This window comes from Odocoileus virginianus, chromosome 11 (genome assembly GCF_023699985.2).
Source record: "Odocoileus virginianus isolate 20LAN1187 ecotype Illinois chromosome 11, Ovbor_1.2, whole genome shotgun sequence".
In the NCBI taxonomy this organism is placed as follows: Eukaryota; Metazoa; Chordata; class Mammalia; order Artiodactyla; family Cervidae; genus Odocoileus; species Odocoileus virginianus.
The window spans coordinates 69623411-69643545 of NC_069684.1; positions in this window are offsets into that span (position 1 = coordinate 69623411).

Consider the following 20135-nt stretch of genomic DNA (forward strand, 5'->3'; position numbering starts at 1 on the left):
TCTATTTTTTTTTTGTAAATAAGTTTATTTCTGTCATTTTTTTAGATTCCACATATAAATGATATCACATGATATTTATTTTTGCCTGGCTTCTTTCACTTAGTATGACAATCTCTAAGTCCGTCCATGTGGATGGAGGCTGCAATGGCATTATTTCAACCTGTTTTTGCTGAGTAATATCCATTATGTAATATATATGTATGTAAATATATGTATGCCACATTTTCTTTATCCATTCATCTATCAATGGACATTTAAGCTGCTTCGGTGTCTTGGCTGTCATGAACAGTGCTACAGTGAACATTAGGATGCATTACCTTTCCAAATTGTAGCTTTCTCTGGAACAGCATCCATTTCACAATGCTTAAAATCTGTTTTGCATCTGCCTATCTGGAAGGGGTTATCACTGTCATTCTCCCCTTCTTTTCCCTGCCCCCAATCCCCTCAACACACACACACACACACACACACACACACACACAACCTCTCCCTGGCATACTCCTACTCACTGCAAGTTCAGTCACGTGTCTCAGTTCTCAGTGAAACCTCCTTCGGTTCCCTCCTTCTACCCCAGCTGGTAAATCACTCTCTTTCTGAAGTCTTACAGCACTTCTCCTTCATCCTTTGACAGCACTGTCCTGTCACCCAGTAATATATCTGATGATTCGTCTGAGACGCCCAAGGAAAGTGGGCTCCTCAAGGCAGAGCCGGAGACGTACACTTCTCTCCCTGAGCACCATGTATGGTCTAGTTTGCTGATGATATCCGCCACTCAACTTGGAAGTTCAGTGGGCTAAGAACTTTCTTTGTCTTGTTTGGTGCTGTAGCTTCTGCATATCCAGAGCAGTGCCTAGTATACAGAAGGCCCTCAATAAAATTTGATTACATGAATTAATTGATTGAATGAATTGAATTGAATCAACTCAAGACAGTGCAGTGAAATAAATGACTTGGCCAAGTTACTTCAGCCTCTTAAAAACTTTTTTATTTGAGGATTAACATGACTTCAAATATGTATTCAGTACATGCCCAGGTTTTCTGCACAAGCTGTGAGGTATATAAAGATAAAAGAGAAGCTTAGAGATACATGGGATGGGTAGATAAGATGTTTGTAAAAGCTATGCTCACACAAGGTAGGAAACAATAAGTGCCATAGAAGGGAGCAAGTAAAGTACCATGGGAACTCAGGAGAGAGACTTCTTCCATCTGCTTGGCAGGGGTCTTCGTGGAGGCTGAGCTATTTGCCTTGGGACGCGGTTTGTAATGTCTTCCCAGTGTGTTGTGACTCTGGGAGCCGCATGACCCGGGTCCCCTGGATGTAGTTGATTGGAGGGTGGCCACTTGCAGTATCTCCCAGGAACTGGGATGGAGCCTTCAGAGCACTGGCCAGTGCTTGCTGGTCCCTTGGACTAAAGACAAATAGTCTCCAGAGCTGTGTAGCTGTGGCCTTTTCTCTGAGGTGCAGAGAGAGCTGGTCTGGGGAGAGAGCAGTATCCAGGGGCAGCAAGGAAAGCAGAAAGGGGTGGCCGGGTGACCTCACCGAGCGAAAGGCAGAGGCCTGCTTTCTGACGGCTTCAGCTCCTGGTTCCCACCCTCGGGGACTGGCAGCCGCTCCTGCCCTTGGGTATTCTGAGACACCCCAGGTGCCCTACAATAAACACCCCTCTTTTTGCCTAAGCCAGCCAGACGGTGCCACTGTGGCCAGCACATTTTGGAGACATCTTTGTAGGTGTGAAGAAATGGGCCACTGCCAGGGTGGGGCTACTGGAGAAGGGGCATGAGTGGAAAGCTTATTGACCTTCACGTCACTCCACATTCCCTCACTTCCCTCATCATCTCCCATCCAGGGGTCCCCCCGGTTCTAAACCTACCCAGCAGCCCAGTGGCCAGAGACTGCACTGGCAAAGGCCTTCCCGGAGATGTACAGGTATCCGGACACCCAGTCTTTCAAATCCCAAGAATAAACTGGGTATCCCTGGTCCCAGACATTGACTCTATATCCAAGATCCCTGTAACAGAAGTGACTCACCCCATGGAACAGAGTTCAGAAGCATTTGCACACACGCAAGCTTACACACATCCACAGGTGTCCATGGTGAGGACACAGACTTGTACATAAATGCTCCCTCTGTGCCTTCTTGGAATCCTATGAGAACACTCAAACATCTGTCTATGGAGAAAAATCATTGAGAGTCATCGTTACAAAGAAAGTAGTCTCGGCTCCCATCCTCCGGTGGCTTTGAGGTCTGCAAACGTGTTCACACAGCAACCTCTTTACAAAAACTTAACCCAGCTACTCAGAGGGGAATCACACCTTCAGTCAAGGTTCGTACTGTGTGGGAGGGCTCCAAGAGGAAAAGAGGGGTCCGTGGTGTTTCTCAGGGAGGTTGTGGGACTCTGACATTTGGCTGAGCGGGTGATGGAGGGGCACAGTCAGGTTTGATGGGGCCCTGAGGCTTATACAATTGGAGGGTGTGCTCTCTTTTTTGGGGGGGTGGGAGTGCTCTCTTTAAGGAAAAAAGAGAAAAAATATATACATATATATATAATTACTAATATCAACTAGGTCCAGGGCTTTGAAAAGGGCTGGTGCAAGTGGGGGACCCTGAAGCTTTAGAAGAGGCAGCTCAAACTTAAGCTTCTTTCCTTTCTTCCATCCTTGTCACCGCCATACCAGCTGAAGTCCCCAGAGGACTGTGGTTCCATGAAGGCAGCACTTATATCATGTAAGTGATGCCTGGGACAAGACCCCTGCAGGCCAGAGAGGTGAGCCCGGGGGAGACACCGGGCCAGGTGAAGAGCATCAGCAAGGCCGCTGGAGAGGGAGGGAAAGGAGCGTTTTCCTCCCCTTCCTGCCTCTCCTCTAACCCAGCCATTGCCAAATCGCTTCAGCTGGATCCCCTTGCTCTGCCTCTCATAAACCACTCCCTTTCCTCAACTCCTAGAACACACAACCCCTCTATGTGGTGGTTCCAGGGGGCAAGTGGAACTCACCCTCCATCTTGCAGGACACCTCGAGCCCTGGTCTAGGAACGCAACGTAGCAAGAGTGAGCGCTTACGGTCAGGCTGCTGCGCTTGAATGACAGCCACTTCTTAGCTGAGTGAGCTTGGGCCAAGTTATTTCAGCTTTCTCTCTAACTTCCAGTTTCCTCTCTGTAAAACTGAGATAAAAATAGATCCCACCTCTTAGAGTTATTGTGCAAATAAATCAAGAAGAAAATGTCCAACCCAGTAAATGCTTGTCAGGTTGACGCCCATGCACTATGGGAGTCAGTACTGCAGACCACAGCGGTTGGGCCTGAATACTCTGGCCCCTGACTTTCCTGAGGGTCGTGCCTTTTTGTCAGAGACACCCCTTCCCTCACTTCTCTCTGTGGACCTTAAAGCATTTGTCAGGTGTCCTGCATTGGAGCAATCAACAAGGAACTTAGGGGAGTTCTCCCCATTTCACAGCTGATCAAGGTGGGGCCCAGTGCTATCAAGTGCAGGGCCAAAGCTTCAGAAAAAGCAAAAGCACATCTACAAGTGGAACCAAAACCACACGGCCCCTCAGTATGAGTCTCTGGATTGGGAAGCAGGCTAGGACTGTCCCCCTGGAAGCTTTGACTCTGCCAAGGACGCAGATGGAGAGTCAGGGGTAGGCAGTGGGTGGTCCGGGGGAAGTCGCCTGTCCCCAAAGCCCACGGCAGGTGTGTTCCGCTTCTGCCTTCAGCTCCAACTCAACACAACCAAGCATGGCAGGCTCTGGCTTCTCTGAGTAGCCAAGTGTGTGGCTTTGGTCAGTCCCTAGCCCTGCCACGGGCTTGCTCTGAGATGAGTGCTATTATCACTGGAATCAGAGGTTGGGCTTAAGGACATTCAAGTTTCTTAAACTTCTCCAGAAATTGCTTCATCTCCAAGTCACTTGGAGAAAGAGTGAGAGGCAGAATGTTGCACTTCCTACAAACCATTACACCCTCTCGAGGGCCTCCATCATGTCCCAAGGAGCCTGATCCATGAGGGCACGTGGCCTGACGTGGCCATCTGCCGTTGTCTTCGGCAGTGTTTGTGAGTGACTGCAGTGAGTCTGGAAGGGGCAGCAAGAAGAGTTGTTGGGCCTTGAGCAAGGAAAATAAAATCAGGGTACTTAGGTGCTTCAAGTTGGAAGGCAATTTTTCAATTAATACCCTTAGGTACGTGAGCAGACACCAGTCCATTCCCATATTTGGCAGGAAAAACACAATAAGGGACTCAAGATCAAATTATACTAGCAGAAATGTCATTTGCAAGAACAGCTGAGTTTTCTGAGGCATGCAGTGCTGAGATGGGTGACCACAGGTAAAAGTGGAAGCCTTTGGTACGTCCGACTTCCACGTGTTCCACTTTGGACAAGATCCCCATCCCACTCAGACCCCACCATAGATTCCCTTCCGTCCTGAGAACTTTAGAATTCTACATGGGTTGGGCAGGAAAGTACAAAGAAGGACTGACTTGGCAAAAGGAACAGGTTTGGCAATAATGTGTCACAGTGTGACCCCAGACAAGTTACTTAACTTTGACCATTAAGTAAAAATCGAGGATGTTCACATCCTACCCAGCAACAAAGCCTTTGCACTGCAGGGGGTGGACCCTGACACTTAGAGCCTGACCCCAGGGTAGGAGTCAGAGAAGATTTGTTTTCCTAGAAGTCTTGCCCCAGCCTCACCCTCAGCACAAAAAGTCTTTGTGACCCGGGTCATCAGGCAATGCCAGCCAGCTCCTGGACTCTGAGCATCCTGGGTTTGTAGCCCTGTGATGATCCACAGGAAGAAAATGATGCCTTTAAAGGGCCCCTGGAATGGTGGGAGAAGCAGGCCAATGGACTCTACCCTTTAGGAGTTGCCAGACTAAAGAGGATAATAAAGAGCACATTGAGATAACCTTACAGAAGCTTGTGGAGGAGAAACAGCACGAAGTGAAAATTATAACTCAAGCCACCCACCTAATAAAGGATGGAGAATGAGCTGAATTAATCAGAGAAGGCTTCTTGGAGAAGGCGAGTTTTAAGACTGGTAGTAAAAGGAATAAGGAGTAAGAGGCATTGTTTCAGGCACAACCGATAAAATGAGAATGAATTGTGGGGCATAACCTGAGGGTGGACTCTCATCCCAGGGGAGGCAGACTCACAGCTATCTGTGTGTGGAGGCCGTATGGGTTCCCGGCAAGTTATGCCCAAGCACTGGGTCTGTCTCCCCACCCACAGAACGAGGAAGAAGATAAACGAGCTTGTCTCTACAGTCCCTTCCAGCTCCAGCATTCTACATTTTACAATCCTAATGTTTAGGGAAGAGTCCACGCGTGCGTTGGGTTGAGTAGAGTAGAAAACAGATGGAAAATAGGTGGGGCTAGGCCAGGTTCTTGGGGCATCTAATCTGAGCATAATCTGAGCACATCAGCTACAGCTGAACAAACTCAAAACCCACCCCTGACTGAGCATCTTCCAGGACCTTCCAGCATCTTCCCTGTCAAGCAGCCCCAGAGCAGAGGGCAACGTGCATAAGTGACAAAATAAACGTAGCTGGATGCAAAGAAACAAATGTGTCAAGGAGATGGGGCTGGGTCTAAAAATGCACAATGGTTTTAAGATGGCTTATCTATCCCCTCTAACAACAGACCCCTCCCCACAGACCTCTGCCCAGCCCTGGAGGCCAGATGTTACTCTAATTTTCAATTTCTTCAGTGGGCCCCAAGGTCTGGACCTAGACTGGCCCCTGGGTCTGAGCTGTTTGCACAGAGAGAAGAGACCCTCCCAAGACACTGACATGGTCCAGAATGGGACGGCCAGCCTTGCTTCAACAGGTACAGAGATGGGGGAGAGTTTAGGAGGCATTGAGTGAAACCAGTACTCAATGTACTCAAAACCAGCAGAGCACAAGGTTTTGCAACACCCCCCGACCCCCACAACATCCTGCCCTGAAGGATGCACTCGCTGGCCTTTGCCCTAATATCCAAACATTCTCCATTCCACCACATCTTTGTCAATTCAAACAGGTACCATGGGCAAAATAGGTGTAGAGAGTAGGGAGTGTGATAGGATTACAGCTTAATAAAGCCCAAGGGGCTAGGGACAGGTCATGAAATGTGGTCCGGGGAAATCCCCAAACAGAAGTGCCCCAGCTGGTTTCCCCATCATTTTAGGTAACTTTCCATTGCCACACACCCATCCCTACCCCCTCAGGTCTCTTCAAAATACCTACTGCTTTCTTAGTGACCTGCTGGGTACATGCATCAAAAGAGGCAATGAGCCCAGGTCCTAATTTAAGAAGTTACCGCCTACATGGGGGGGTCACGCCCCAAGTAGGGAGGACCCTAGAAGTTATTATTTAATGATCGAGGGCCAAACTGAAATGTAAGCGGCCCAGAGATGGGCACGTCACTGAGAACTGAGGCAGTGGCCCAGCAGCTAGTGTTCAGTGAACGTCTGGAGGCAGGAAGGCAGGAAGAGGGCCTCGGGGAGCCAGGGACAGGGCAGAGAGAAACCGAGATGAAATAAACCACCATTTGCTGAGTGCCCACTCTGTAACGTTCATGGTGCCGAGCGCTTTCCACTTGTTATTTCATTTTCTCCCAACAAGAGTGGTAGGTAACTATATTTCCATGTTGCAGAGAGGGAAAATGAGGTGTTTACATGAATTTGGTTTTGACTTGGTGGTGAATGAAGTGTCTCTGTCAGTGGCCAAACTGCGGAGGAGCTTGAGGGTAACAGTGATAGGAAAAGATTGGCTATGCCATGGTACCCCAGGTGCGGGAGAATACTGTCCATCTGCATCCTAACATCAGGAGGAGACACAGCCCAGAAGCCCCCCAGAGGTCTTCTGGAACTTGAGTGATGATCTCTGACCTTGGGACTCACCCTCATGACTCAGGAGCACTAGAACTATCCTTCCCTCAAGGACCTCTGCCACCCTAGGTTTCAAGCTGGTTCCACTCTCCTTTGTCTGGTGCTCAGCATCTGCATCTAGTCACCAGGCGCCCTTCTCCCTTGCCCAGAGGTTGGATGAGGTTAATTAATCATCACCAACTAACTGTTAAGGAGGTCAACGAGGTGCTATCATCTCAGCCACCCAAACTGCGGCTATGACTAACAGAGAAGTGTCAGAGATTCAGAAAGCATTGATAATTATTATAATATTTTTCCAGCCCTTGTGCTTTTTCCTATTTTTGAGGTTCCCAATGTGAACTGGAGAGTCAACAGGACACCCAATTTTCTTTTCCAGAATTGAGAGGATGAGCCATTTTCCTCAGCCTCCAGTTCAGCCTCGCGATGGGTGAGGGGGTGCCTGCTGGGGCCCTGTTTGAGTCTCTAAGCAGCACCTTTTGGAGGTCTGAGCACCGCTGAGCAATCTGGGGGCTAGAATGAGTCAAGTCAGATGGGGGAATTGGAGGCTTTCTACCAGAGTGTGGCCGCTGGGCCGTGTTGTCGGGGAATCCCTCAAGGGAACCGTGGACACGTGCTGACCGAAGACAGCCTGCAGGAAAACCCTGTCTTGCTACATGACTCCTGATTCATGGCTTTCCCCTCCTGGGACTCAGCTCACATGCTGCCTCACATTCCTTTTAACATAGTCCCCATCCCACGAATGCCTCAGACAACAAACTCCACCTGAGATGGACAGACTGAAACGTCAGGAACCAGAAAAGTCATGTGCAGAAGGCCTAGTCAGGTGCCAACTCCGGGACCTCCCAGGCGATTGTCAGTGGCCTGCTTGGGCATCCCACGAACCCACTCTCAGCACGAAGCCTTCTCGTTTGCTCCATAATCCATCCTGAGAGCGCTTCACTTTGCTGTCGTTAGGATGCACACCATTCCTGCAGCAAGCGGGACAGGAGAACTAACGTTAATGTGCTGCCTTGAAGGGGCGGCCAGTACAACTGTGTTTATCGCTGAGCTTTTCCTAGGCCAGGCTGGTCTGAGAGCAGCGTTTAAAGTGATGGGGAAGGGGCTGAGGCCACAGCCGGGTTGGGACTGGTCAAGAAGAGAAGCCAAGGAATTCAGCCCTGCCCCTGGCTCAGGAGTACTCAGCCACGTTCACTCAGGAAGTGGGTGGACGGGTGGTTTGCTTGTATATCATTTCCAGGGTAGGCTTTTTTCTTTCCCAGGCTTCCTCAAAAGCATAGAACAAACCTGGCCATTTAAGCCACAGATGTCACCAGTCAGGGCAATTCCAGGGACTGGCACTACTCATCTTGCATACTGGGGAGGGTGACTGAGATGATAAATCCAACCAGCCTGGGAAGGCCCTGGGCCTACCCCCCCCCCCCCCCCCCCCCCGCCGTCAAATACTCACACGCACGTCTGCGCGCACACACACACACACACAGCCAAGAATGTTCCTGTTTACTTAGTTACACTATGAGTGAAAACTGCATGAGTTTTTGTGGGAGGGTGAGAAATTGCAGTTACAACCTATTTTTTAGTGTTCAGTTGATTAATACCTTCAAGAAAACGGGGTTTTTGTAGGAGGAGGAAAGGGTGCACCTGGTAACTGTGAAGGTCTTGGTGAAGGAGAAGTCTGAGGAGAGGGCCCCGGAGGGCTGGGCACAGGACCCAGGAAGACCTGGTGCCCGGCACAGCAGGCAGAGAACTAACGCCAAGGCCGGGGCCCCCCGGATACAGCCCGCATCAGGGCTGCTGGGAATGTGCCCAGCCTTGCCCTAACTGTGGACAAATGTTCACTGATCTCTCTGGCCTCTGCTATCACCACGCCTGGAAACAGTCCTCTTCCCAAGCAGGAAGTGGGAGAGGCCACCCCGGCCCTCCAGTTGGAACCTGACTATTGCTGGGTATGACAATAGTTCATCTGGTGACAAGCAGAGACGATGATTTACAGTACCTGGTAAATCTGATCAGCCCTGGAAAAGCCCTCTGGTCCATAAATGTCTCTCACACACAAGCACCACACGAGATAGGAGAACTTAGCAAGAAGGAGTGAGTAAAGATATCAAATGTCAGCGATCAAATCCCCCTCAACTTTCTGTACTGCATTCTAAGAGAAACTCCTGTGGAATCCAGCCTTGGTTCTTCTGTCCCGCCTGGTCTGCCTTCAGGCTGCAGGCACATTCTAAGGGGTTCTAGGGATGGCAGACCCCTCACGCCCTTCCAGCTCCTTGAGCTGCTTCTGCCCCAGCAGGTCTGTGTCAGGGAGCGAGAGGAGGTGGGGCGAGGGTGAGGTGTCAGAGGCCAGAGATGGCCATGTGAACCCCAGACACCTGCCGGGGCCCTGAACCTGCGTCAGAGCCTGACTCCATCGAAAGGAAAGAAAGCAAGCACACCGCAGCCAAATCACAGTGGCCAATGTGGAAAATATCAGTCTGCCACAGCTCGTTGGCTCTGGGGAAAATTCTGCCGACGAGCCACGTTGAGATTCAACGCGGTTTATCTTCTATGGTTGCCAAGCCTGGGGTTTTTCTCTTCCTACTCAAAAGGTGGCACGTATTTTCCTCTCACTGCAGTGGAGGGGGCTGCTGTTCCATGCCTTTGGGAGGCCACAACCAGAAAAAGGGGCTGAGCAGCACCTGGGTGCACACGGGTCCTGGTTCTCCTCCGGGATACTGAAAGAGTGATGCGAGGGGGAAACCAAACCCTTGTCACATTTTTACTTTTTTCTTCTCTTAATGTTATTCGAGTGTAGTTGATTAACAATGTTGTGTTATTTTCAGGTGTATAGCAAAGTGATTCAACTATACATTTATGTATATTCATTCTTTTTCGGATTCTTTTCCCAGCATTTTTCCAGATTGGGCTATAATTGACATATAACTTCATATGAATTCCAGGTGCAATGGCATTTTTAATTTTTTTTTTAATTACTGAAACTACTTTATCTCAGTATGGTGATGGGGAAAAGGAATGAACTGACTAGAACAAACTTCTACTTCTTACTCTGCCACTCAGGCAGACTTTGAAGTCTCTGAATTTCAGTTTCCTCTTCTGTAAAAGGAGAGGATTAATATGGAAGTCAACTGGAAAATAAACTCCAAAATCCCTCCCTGTTCTAATAGAGCTAGCACTTAGAGTCAAGTCTTAACTCTACACATCCTGGCTATCTGACTTCAAGCAAGTTATCTAACCTCTCTAAGCCACAGTTTCTTCATTTGTAGGACTGCAGCAAGATCCCCAGCCTGGCCTCCCTCCTAGGGTGGCTGGGAGGACCAAACAATACAGTACCTGTAAGGGCACAAATGCCCTGGACACATGCAGACTGTATACTTCCCACTTACCAAGACAAACAGTAACGGAAGCAGGTTCTGGTTATCTGCCCCTCCTGGTGCTCCATGCAGCTAGCAGCAGGGTGATAGAAAGCAGAAGAGCAGGTTTGTTGGACTCAAGAAAATTTTCTGACCAACAAGATCATGGAAGCTTTTCTGAAAGACTTCAGGAGAAGACTAGAAAAAGGCTGGAGCCAAGCTGTTAGGCCATGTCTTGAAGGCAAGTATCTAGACTTGATGACTCCTACTTCTTCTTCAGTGTAAGAATTTTTAAGGCTTAGGCTGGGAAAATCATCTACATGGACAATAGGCCTTTGGGTTTGAACTGGACCAATTCTTATCTCTACTGCTTATTGAAATTTGGGCGAGGCTTCCTGGAAGATGCTTAGAGAGGCTGTTGACTGCATGGGCAATGCATTCTGAAGCACTGAGTTGGGAAGGTGGGTGGAGTGGCAGTGAATTTGGTTTAGAAGGAATGTAGAGGAATAGTTTAATAGTTTTCCAAAAGGGGAGTTCAGGAAGCAGGTATGGCTACTTGGAGAAAATTCTTGCTCTTGTAAGAATCTACATGGTATAGTTTTTATTAAGGTCTAAGTTTTGGGATCAAGTCTGGCTTCACAATTCTGCCTCAATCACTGTGAACTCTTTGACCCAGGGTGAGCCTCATTTTATTCTCCTTTAAAACAGGATTGACAGGACTTGCCTGGTGGTTCAGGGGCTAAGACTCTGCTCTCCCAATGCAAGGGGCCCAGGTTCAATCACTGGCCAGTTCCAGGGCCATGTGCCACAACTAAAGATTCCCAATGCCATGGCAAAGATGGAAGGTCCATAGCGTCACAATTAAGACCCCGTGTGGCCAAATAAACAAACAAATAATTTTTTAGAAAGAAATAAATAAAATAGGATTGAAAATTGTATAAACTCTTGAGGTGGTTGTGAAATTTAAAATGAAATAATGTTAATGAAATTCCTGGCACACAGTAAGGAATCAAAGAATAATAAAGGAAAACCAATCAGAACAGGCCACAGTCGACTGTGGGCATCAGCAGGGCTCTAGGGCTCTTTCCCTCGGGCCAGGCTATGTCAAGTCCATGGCACACAGTAGACACATATGACATGGAGCAGGCAGCTGGCATCAGTTAGTCATAGAAGAGCTGCCGAGAGTCACATACCCATGCACGCTCACAAGCACACACTCACACTCACAATAGAGTGGATTGCCCAAACTTGCCATCTCAGATTGGAAAGATGAATAAGAGGTCTGCAGACCAGTGTGATTCCCCAGCCATGTCACAAGAAGGAAGGTCCTTGGCATCCCTGGGAGCCCTGGGCAGAGGGGGATTTTAGAAGGAAGCTCTCTGAAAAACTCAAGTCCCCATGGCTGTAATGTGACCTAGAGAGGAAAGTGAGGCCTGACTGACTGCCACACGGGGGGCGGGGGGAGGACATAACCCAGGAGAAGGCTCTGGGACTTGGAGGTCTGGGACCTAGTGAGGGAGGAGACACACCTAGTTCCAACTCCTGCTGCTGGTTCTGGGAAAAGCCAGCATTGCCTCCCTCCTTGAGTCAAGGAGAAGACCACAAAGGGGCTAACTCTTCCATATCCTTGGCTATTTTGTGGCCTTAAAGTATTTCAACCTATGGGCGGGCATCTTTGATCTTCTGCAAAGGAGGAGTCTCCCCATTTCACAGAGACAGAAACTGAGGCTAAATGAAGTTGGAAGACATCTCCATAGCCACACGGAAGAAAGGCTAAAACTCAAACAGTTCGCCTTCTCCTGGGCCCAGATCTCTGCCATTTGAGACTCTTAAATTCATCTGCTAGCCAAAATGAGCAAAGTATTTTGCTAGATTGTTCAAGCTAGATTTTTCTCCTCCCCATCCCTGGCATGTGGCACCATGGGTCCAGGCCCCAGGACAAAACACAAACATGCACACACATGGAAAGGTGGTGTATGTATCCACAGCTCAAGGTGGTGGTACCAAGGGTGGCCATGTATGGTCACAAGCAGTGGCTTCCCTGGTGGCTCAGGGGTTAAGAATCCACGTGCCAGAGCAGGAGAAGCGGGTTCAATCCCTGAGTCGGGAAGACCCACTGGAGAAGGAAATGGAAACCCACTCCAGTACCCACTCCAGTACTCTTGCCTGGAGAATCCCATGGACAGAGGAGCCTGGCGGGCTCCAGTCCATGGGGTCTCAAAGAGTTGGACACAACTTAGCAACTAAACAACAACAACAAAAGCAGTAGAGGATTTACAAGAAAGAAAAGAGAGAGAGAGAAAGGAAGGGAGTTCAGTGGGATCGGATTGGTAAAGAAAGGCTCTGGAAGATTCAGTTGAATGAAAGTGGGGAGGGGTACAGTCTCTGCAGACCAGTAAAGCTGTGAGCAGAAGCCAGATGCTGAAAGCAAACAGGGCATCTTCTGACAACAGGCTTCTTTGTTTTGCCCACAGACCATGTGCAGAAAATCTGTGGGAAAGAAGGCTGCAAAGGCTTTTGGAAGTGTGAATGCCAAGCTTGGGTGGCTGGGGTCTGTTCTGAAGGACCTAGGCAGCCATTGACAGTTCCTGCAAATGGGAGTTTGGTGATGATACTGATATATTAGGGAGATGAGCCTGTAAAAATTTTTCTGGAAAAATCAAAAATGACATTAAGAACTCCATCTGTTCTCTTGGTGGCCTGGGGTTGATCGGGAACAATCAACATAAAGAGTTAAGTTGCTTGTCCTTAGCATGGTGATAGCAGTAACTACCACCTATAGCTGAAACAACATGTGGCCTTTAGTTCAGCACAGGCGAAAAGTGCAGGGGACCTGCCGTGGGGTCGCTGTGACGGGCAGCAGCCTCACCATTTCTGCAGCCCTAGATCTCAGCCGCAGTGGCCCCAGCAGCCTCAAGCCCAGCTTTCCCACCACGGCAGCCTGTGCGGGAGCAAGCCCTGGTTCCCTGTGGCCTGTCACATGCCCCCAGCTCCTCCTCCTCACCTCCAGTTTACTCTAAACCCTCTGCTTTTACCTGAAATGAAACAGAAGCCCCAGCTGTGGTCAGAGTGACCAGAAGCTCTCACACACTGCTCCCCAGTGTGTCTCCCTCCACCGAAGGCCCTCACTAGTCCCTGGCACTCCCCGCCCCACCCCCCACCTGCCCTGCTCCACTAGCACCACTATCTGGATGTTCAGAGTCATTTCAAAAGACCCAGAAGGGAAAGCGAAATTGTGGTAGTATCACCAGTCATAGCCGTCTTGGTAGTAATGGTGTAGAGGCATAGCAGAGCTATGCAGAAGCCGTGGACTGCCCGCCAGCTAATGGCCCTTGAGTATCCTCTACGGGCCAGGCACTGGGACAGGCTTTGATGCCACTTTCTTCTCATGACCAGGAGATGGGTGTTACCATTTCTTCCATCTCACAGATATGATAGGGCTTACTTGGGAGACGTGTAGGTGGGGCTCTGGATTCCAGGGACAGAGACGCCAGGCCAGACGCCTATGACACCCCACTGAGGATATCCAGTTGTCCCCTGCCCTCCATATGCCCAGCCCCCAGTCCCCATCACCATCCCTTCCCGACACACAGCGCACCTGGCAGCCCCTTTGACTAGCTGTGTGTTTGTGCATTTTGGCGCAGGTAAGCTTTTGGCCTAGACATAGGTGTTTGTGAATCACTTTTTTGGAACAGTGTCATCACAGAAACTCACTTTTCAAATACTGATTTTTTCTTAGCCTACTATGTAGCTGTATTATACTATAAATCGCACCAACCTCGGCTCAGGTTCTTGGGAGCTAGGGTCTACAAGATTGACAAGAAAGATTCCTTCTCCTATTGGATATATGATCAGCCTCAGGCCACATTTGGGGGATTTCCCCACAGCTCCCCAGGTGAAGAATCCACCTGCAATGCAGGAGACACAAATTTGATCCCTAGGTCAGGAAGATCCTCTGGAGGAGGGTATGGCAACCCACTCCAGTATTCGTGCCTGAAGAATCCCATGGACAGAGGGCCCTGGTGGGCTACAGTCCAAAGGGTCACAAAGACTTGGACACAACTGAACAATTGAGCATGCATGCACAGGCAACATTTGAAACAGACTGGGTTGTCTGGGGTCACCTCTCTCACACTGTGCTCCCTCACCCTGAGACCCCGCTCTGGGAGGTCCCTGTTACTCTCCCCTCTGAGGCCATCCTCACTTGAAACTGCTCGGTTGAAACCCCTGCCTTCCGCCCTGCTTGACCCAGAGCTCCCAGGTGACCTTTGGTCTTGATCTACCCGTCACAGCTCATGACCCAGCCGCATGCAGAGCCCAGCCACCGGGGTCAGCACCCTAACCACTCTGCTCTTTCCCCAGCGCTGCTTCCCGGCCCTGAATCTGCCCCGGAGGCCCTCAGAAGCAACTGGTCGCTTCATTAAAGACATCTCAGAAGCAGAATCCTGGAGTGAGGCACTCCTGACTTCAGAAGGGCAAGAACGAATGTAGGGACGCCCTCTGAGTTTGTCTAAATGGGCATTCCTAAGTTGGGGGTGGCCTGCTATCTCTTGGCCCCATCTGCATGTTTCTGAACGATGGATCTTTGGTTCTCTGCCCCGTGGAGCTGCCTTCATTGGCTCCATGAGTCCCCCACACTGGAGCCTGCAGGAGGTGAGTGTTCCTCCCCAGAGGTTTCCACGTCGGATAGCCTGCTTCCAGCTCTGAGCCTTCCACCTGGCCATCTTTCCTTTCCCCATGAGCTATGACCGCGGGTCTGAGAGACCGCCTCACGGCTGCAAAGACTGCGGCGCTGGGAAACCGCAGCCTGAGGCAGCACCCAACCCGGCTGCCATGGGCATCCAGCACAGCCTGCCGTGTTACCCCCGCCACCGAGAAAACCCGTTCTCTGAGACTCCGGTCCTGAGCCAGACGCATCAAGGACCCTGCTTCCTTGGCCACGGCCTGCTCCTGGCCAGCATCAGAAAAACAGACATTTTACCTCCCGGGGCAGATAATGTGAAAACATAAAGGCACTTCTGAGAGAGCCGAAGCGATCTCTAGGGCTTTCCAGTAATATTCTTTCCTCCCAGAGACAGTCATTGTGAGAAATCCACTTCCGGAAGGTGTTCGTGTCCCTCCCACGCCCCCGCCACCCCCCAGGCCTCGCTCTTGAGGAAAAGGCAGCATCATGTCCTCCGGACCAGCGGAGGCCTCTCTCATTTCCACTGCTCTCAGCATCTGACTCACAACGAAACTGCAACCTCAAGAAAGTTGGGGGCCAGGATTGCGAGAAGGAAACACAGGTGAACACACGCAAAAGCTGCCCAAGGGAAAGGTTTTTGTTTCTCTTACAGAATGGCACTTCCAGAGCTGGGCAGCATCTCTGGAAAGGGCCAGAGGGGCCCCTTCTCGGGCTGACCTAGCGGATCTGGTGAGTGGGTGGGAAGGTGTGCATCATTGTCACCCATGCCAGCTAACTCCTGCCGGAAAGGGGAGCTGGGGCAGGGGAGGGGAGTAGGAGCATCACAACATGCTAAGATATGAGGCCTGAAAAGTACCCTAGGGAAACCACTGTGTCAAACCTCCCAGGTACCAACACGGAAAGCAAAGTCTATAGATGGAAAGGCTGGGTCCAGGATTCACAGTGGAAGCCGAGGCTGGAAGCCGTCCTCTGGACACCAGCCAGAGCTCTTTCGACCATGGGGTTGACGTCTCTGCCCCCTGTAACAGCCTCAGAACATTGGGGTGGAGAACCTGTCTTGTTCCAAGACTTTCAGTCCATGAAGAAATACCTCTGGCTCTCACAGGGACACAGGCCCGCAGAAAAGAGTCAACTGCAACTCAGATGTACTGACTGCTTGTCAAGGGCCAGGCGCTCACCTAGGCTCTTGTGTCCACGCGCTACTTCACTCAGTCCCTGCAACAGCCCCATGGGCTTGGTCATCATCTCCAGCTGGAGACCCTGCAGCCCAGGGTCACACCAGTGCTAAGGGGCAGAGCTGGGTTGCAAATTTAGTCAGACTTGAGGGCCTACACATTTAACCACCACTGCCTTCTGCAAAGACCAGCCCAAAGGGAGGGCACATCAAGTGGTTTCCAGTAACTGAACACTTGGACCCACGGGGCGTGGAGTGGGGGGGTGTGGTGGCAAGTGGGCAAGCTGGGTGCTTTGCTGTCAAAGAGCCGGCCTTGCTGTCAGAGGCATCCGAGGTCTGTCACACAAGGAAGCTTGACTGCAAGATTCTTACCATGCTTCTGTGAAACCAGTCTGTCAACTACTTTATATCCAACCTCCTGCTTGAACCATGTGATGGGGAACAGTCCTGAATTACCCAAAAGCCAGGCACAAAGAGATTCTGTTCAATTTTTTGAAAGAATGATGTTCTTGAGCATTGATGTGTGTAACCATAAAAGCATCAGAACCTTGTTGGACTTCCTCAGATTTCTTTCATGGTTTAGTGAATATGTTACTATGAAATACACTTGAAGGCTAAAACATCTTAGGACTTCTTAGTACAGCTCTGTTCAAAAGTTTTAAAAAAAGAACTTCTTTCCACTCAGTCTATAGAGTCTCCCATAGTAAGACGGCAAGCAGGTACCAAGTTTTAATTTGAGCACACCATGTCTGACCCAGTTCCTCAAAGGGTGCCTGCCTTTCAAAGCGATTTTTGAATTAACCAGATCAATCAAAGCCCTCTGCCTTCATCTGCCACTCAACTGTGCAGTTGGTCAGAAGAGAATGGAAAGCAAATTGTATTGATTTGATGAATCCTGGCCTGTTAGACTGGGAAATATTGGCTTTTATTTTCCAAGGTTTTCTGAAAACTGAGAAAGCCCAAGTCTAGCCAAAGAGAAAGCTGGGTTTTTAAGTGCCCCTCAGAACTGAAGAGGAAAGAACTAGAGAGCAAGAGTGAGAGAATTAAAAGTGGAAATGGAAAGTAGAGTCAAAAATAAGTCTGCAGTAGAGTCCCTCCCACCGCCCAGCGCCCCTGACTGTCCCCAGCCCTCGCAGCCTGATCCCGGGGCCCCAGCCCCTTGAAGAAGGGGATTCACAGCAACAGGTATGGCACGGCGAAGCAGCCCCCAGACTCCTAGGGGCTCTGACTCAAAACCACAGGTGCGCATGTGAGGCACGTACATGATGCTCAGAGGCGATGTCACGCTGAAAAGCCGCACAGACTACTGGGAAACTCCGCATGAAGGAGACAGCAGAGAAGCAGTGGGCGTCTCCCTGCTCGCTGCAGGTTAGGGGCCTCCGCCTGCATCCTCTGCTCCTCCCTTGGAGGCCAGACTTTGATCACCCTCCTCCCTTTCATCCTCACACGGACATTTTTGTTAAATGTCTTGATTAAGGTTCAACTCTTTAAGCCAGCAGATCTCAAAGGCTGGTCCAAGGACACCTTGTATGAGGACTTTCGTTCTCTAACTGTATAGTTCTGTGAGACTGGATTTTCTCCATATGCTTCCACCTCAAAAACCTAGCACAGTGGGTTGGCTGTAGGAGCAGATGTCAGACTGAAAGTTCTGTTAAACCAGGTATGCAAAGAGCTTTGCGACACTGTGTCAGAACAGTACACTCCTCTCACTAAATGTGTTCCGACTTAGAACATACAGTTATTTTTCATTAAAAATATGCTATTTATTTTAACATGTAGTGGGTTTTTTATTGTTTTTCTTTAAAACGCCATACATGGATTCTTAGTTTTCTTTTCTAACATGATCAATATCGATAGACATAATCCAACAAAGTAAAAGCTCTTCGAGGTCTTCAATACTTTTTAAGAAGGTAAAGTAGTCCTGAATCCAACTAGTTTGAGAAGAGTTGACTAAGGGAATCCAGGACCACACTGAACACAGGGACCCTCTCCCACTCCCTGCCCTGGAGAATGGACGACCTCGGGCTGGCACGTAAATGCCGCACTCACAGAAGTGGTGCAGGTCCAGGATGAGGGAGTGGCTGGCTTGTCCCGCATTAGTGCATCTGTGCACCTAAGCACGCGTGCAGTGGGGCTGAGGATTGAGAGTCGGGGTCCATCTTACAGATGAAGGTCGGAGCAAGAAGCTGAAGGCAGGCCCTCAGCTCCCTTAAATAAGGTCCACGAAGGAGACTGTGCTTCAAGGGTGCCGGGGCAGGAGGGTGAGCCAAACTACGCCTTTATATCACTGCAGTCACGTCTTAGAGACAAGATACAGAAGAAACTCCTTTCTGTCTGCAAATACTCGAGAGCCTGAAATATTTCCCTAAAAGAAAAATATCTAAGCAACTCTCACCCCCATCTCCAGCTCCTAAGCATAAGGGCTATGTGCCCTGCAAGTGCTTAGTAGAGCTATCACTGCTTTATGGAGGAAAAGCTTATTTTCAAAGACTTTCTGCTTCTCCTCATCACTGCTGCTCACATCTGCGACAACTCCCCCCAGCTGTTGGTGCTGACCGTGAGAATTCAGTGATTTAACACTCATGTCAGTCAGGGAATTAAGTACTGATTTGAGAAGAAGAATGCAAAAGGAATCAAGTTCTGATTTCACTTTTATTGTTGACTGTCTCTAGTGCCTGCTTCCCAGGTGGTGCTAGTAGTAAAGAATCCGCCTGCCAGTGCAGAAGACATGAGATCCAAGTTCGATCCCTGCATCAGGAAGATCCCCTGGAGGAGGGCATGGCAACCCACTCCAGTATTACTGCCTGGAGAATCCCATGGACAGAGGAGCTGGTGGGCTACAGTCCACGGGGGTGCAAAGAGTCAGACCCGACTAAAGCGACTTAGCATGCATGCATGCAGTGCCTGGGAAAATCATTTTCTTTTCTAGGCCTCAGTTTACCCACCTGTAAAATGAGGGACATGGACTTTGTTGCTATTGTTTAGTCACTGAGCCCTGTCCGGCTCTTTTGTGACCCCATGGACTGCAGCCTGTTAGGCTACTATCACCCTCCACTTTATGTGAGATAGTAGACAAATGTAGCCACTTACAGCCAAAAAGAGTTCAGGAGGCACATACTCCGTCATGCTCCATCATAGACAATATTTCGTGAGAACCTTGGCTGTGCCCGGAATTGTACTGAGTATGAGGCAAACAGCGATAATCAAAAATAGACACGCGCCCTGCCCCTGTGGAGGGCAGTCTAATGGAAGAGATGGAGATCAAGCAGGTGACCACTTAGCCATGCGAGTAACTACAAGCCGACATCAGTGCTACAGAGAAGAGGAGCAAGGTGTCCCGAGGAGATACACCCGGGTGGCGCGAGCTTGGCCGGGGAGGAAGGGAAAACTCATTTGACAAAGTAAGCTCTAAGCTGAGAACTGAAGGATAAAGAGAGGGGAATCTCTAACTCCCCTCTCTTTAATCTCTTTCAGTCCAGAAAGGGGAGACTACATGTGCAAAGGCCCTGTAGTAGGATAGAGAGCATAGAGCATTTGAGAGAAAATAAAAGATGAAAGCCGGTAAGGCTGGGATGCAGAGAGAAGTGGAGAGTGCTGGAAGGTGAGGCAGAAGGAACACTCAGGGTCAGAGGATACAGGGGGCTGTAAACAGCATTAAGAACATGGGTCCTTATTTTACCCAGGAAGGGAAAGTGGCGCGTCATTGAAGGGTTTAAGTAAGGGGCAAGTCATGATCAGACTGGTGTTTTGAAAATAATCCCTTGGGCAACAAACAGGAGAACAGTTTGGAAAATGGATATTAGAATATCAACCAGGCACTTGTTTGGAGCCCGGGAGAGATAAGATATTAGCTTGAACCAGACAGTTGCTGCTGCTGCTGCTGCTGATGCAAATAGAGAGAAGTTAGAAGATTAGAAAGACGTTTGTGGGGACTTTCCTGGTGGCCCAGTGGTTAAGAATCCAGTGCAAGGAATGTGGATTTGATCCCTGGTTGGGAAACTAAGATCCCACATGCCACAGGGCAACTAAGCCTGCACACTGCAAGGAAGAACCAGAGCAGCCTAAGCTTA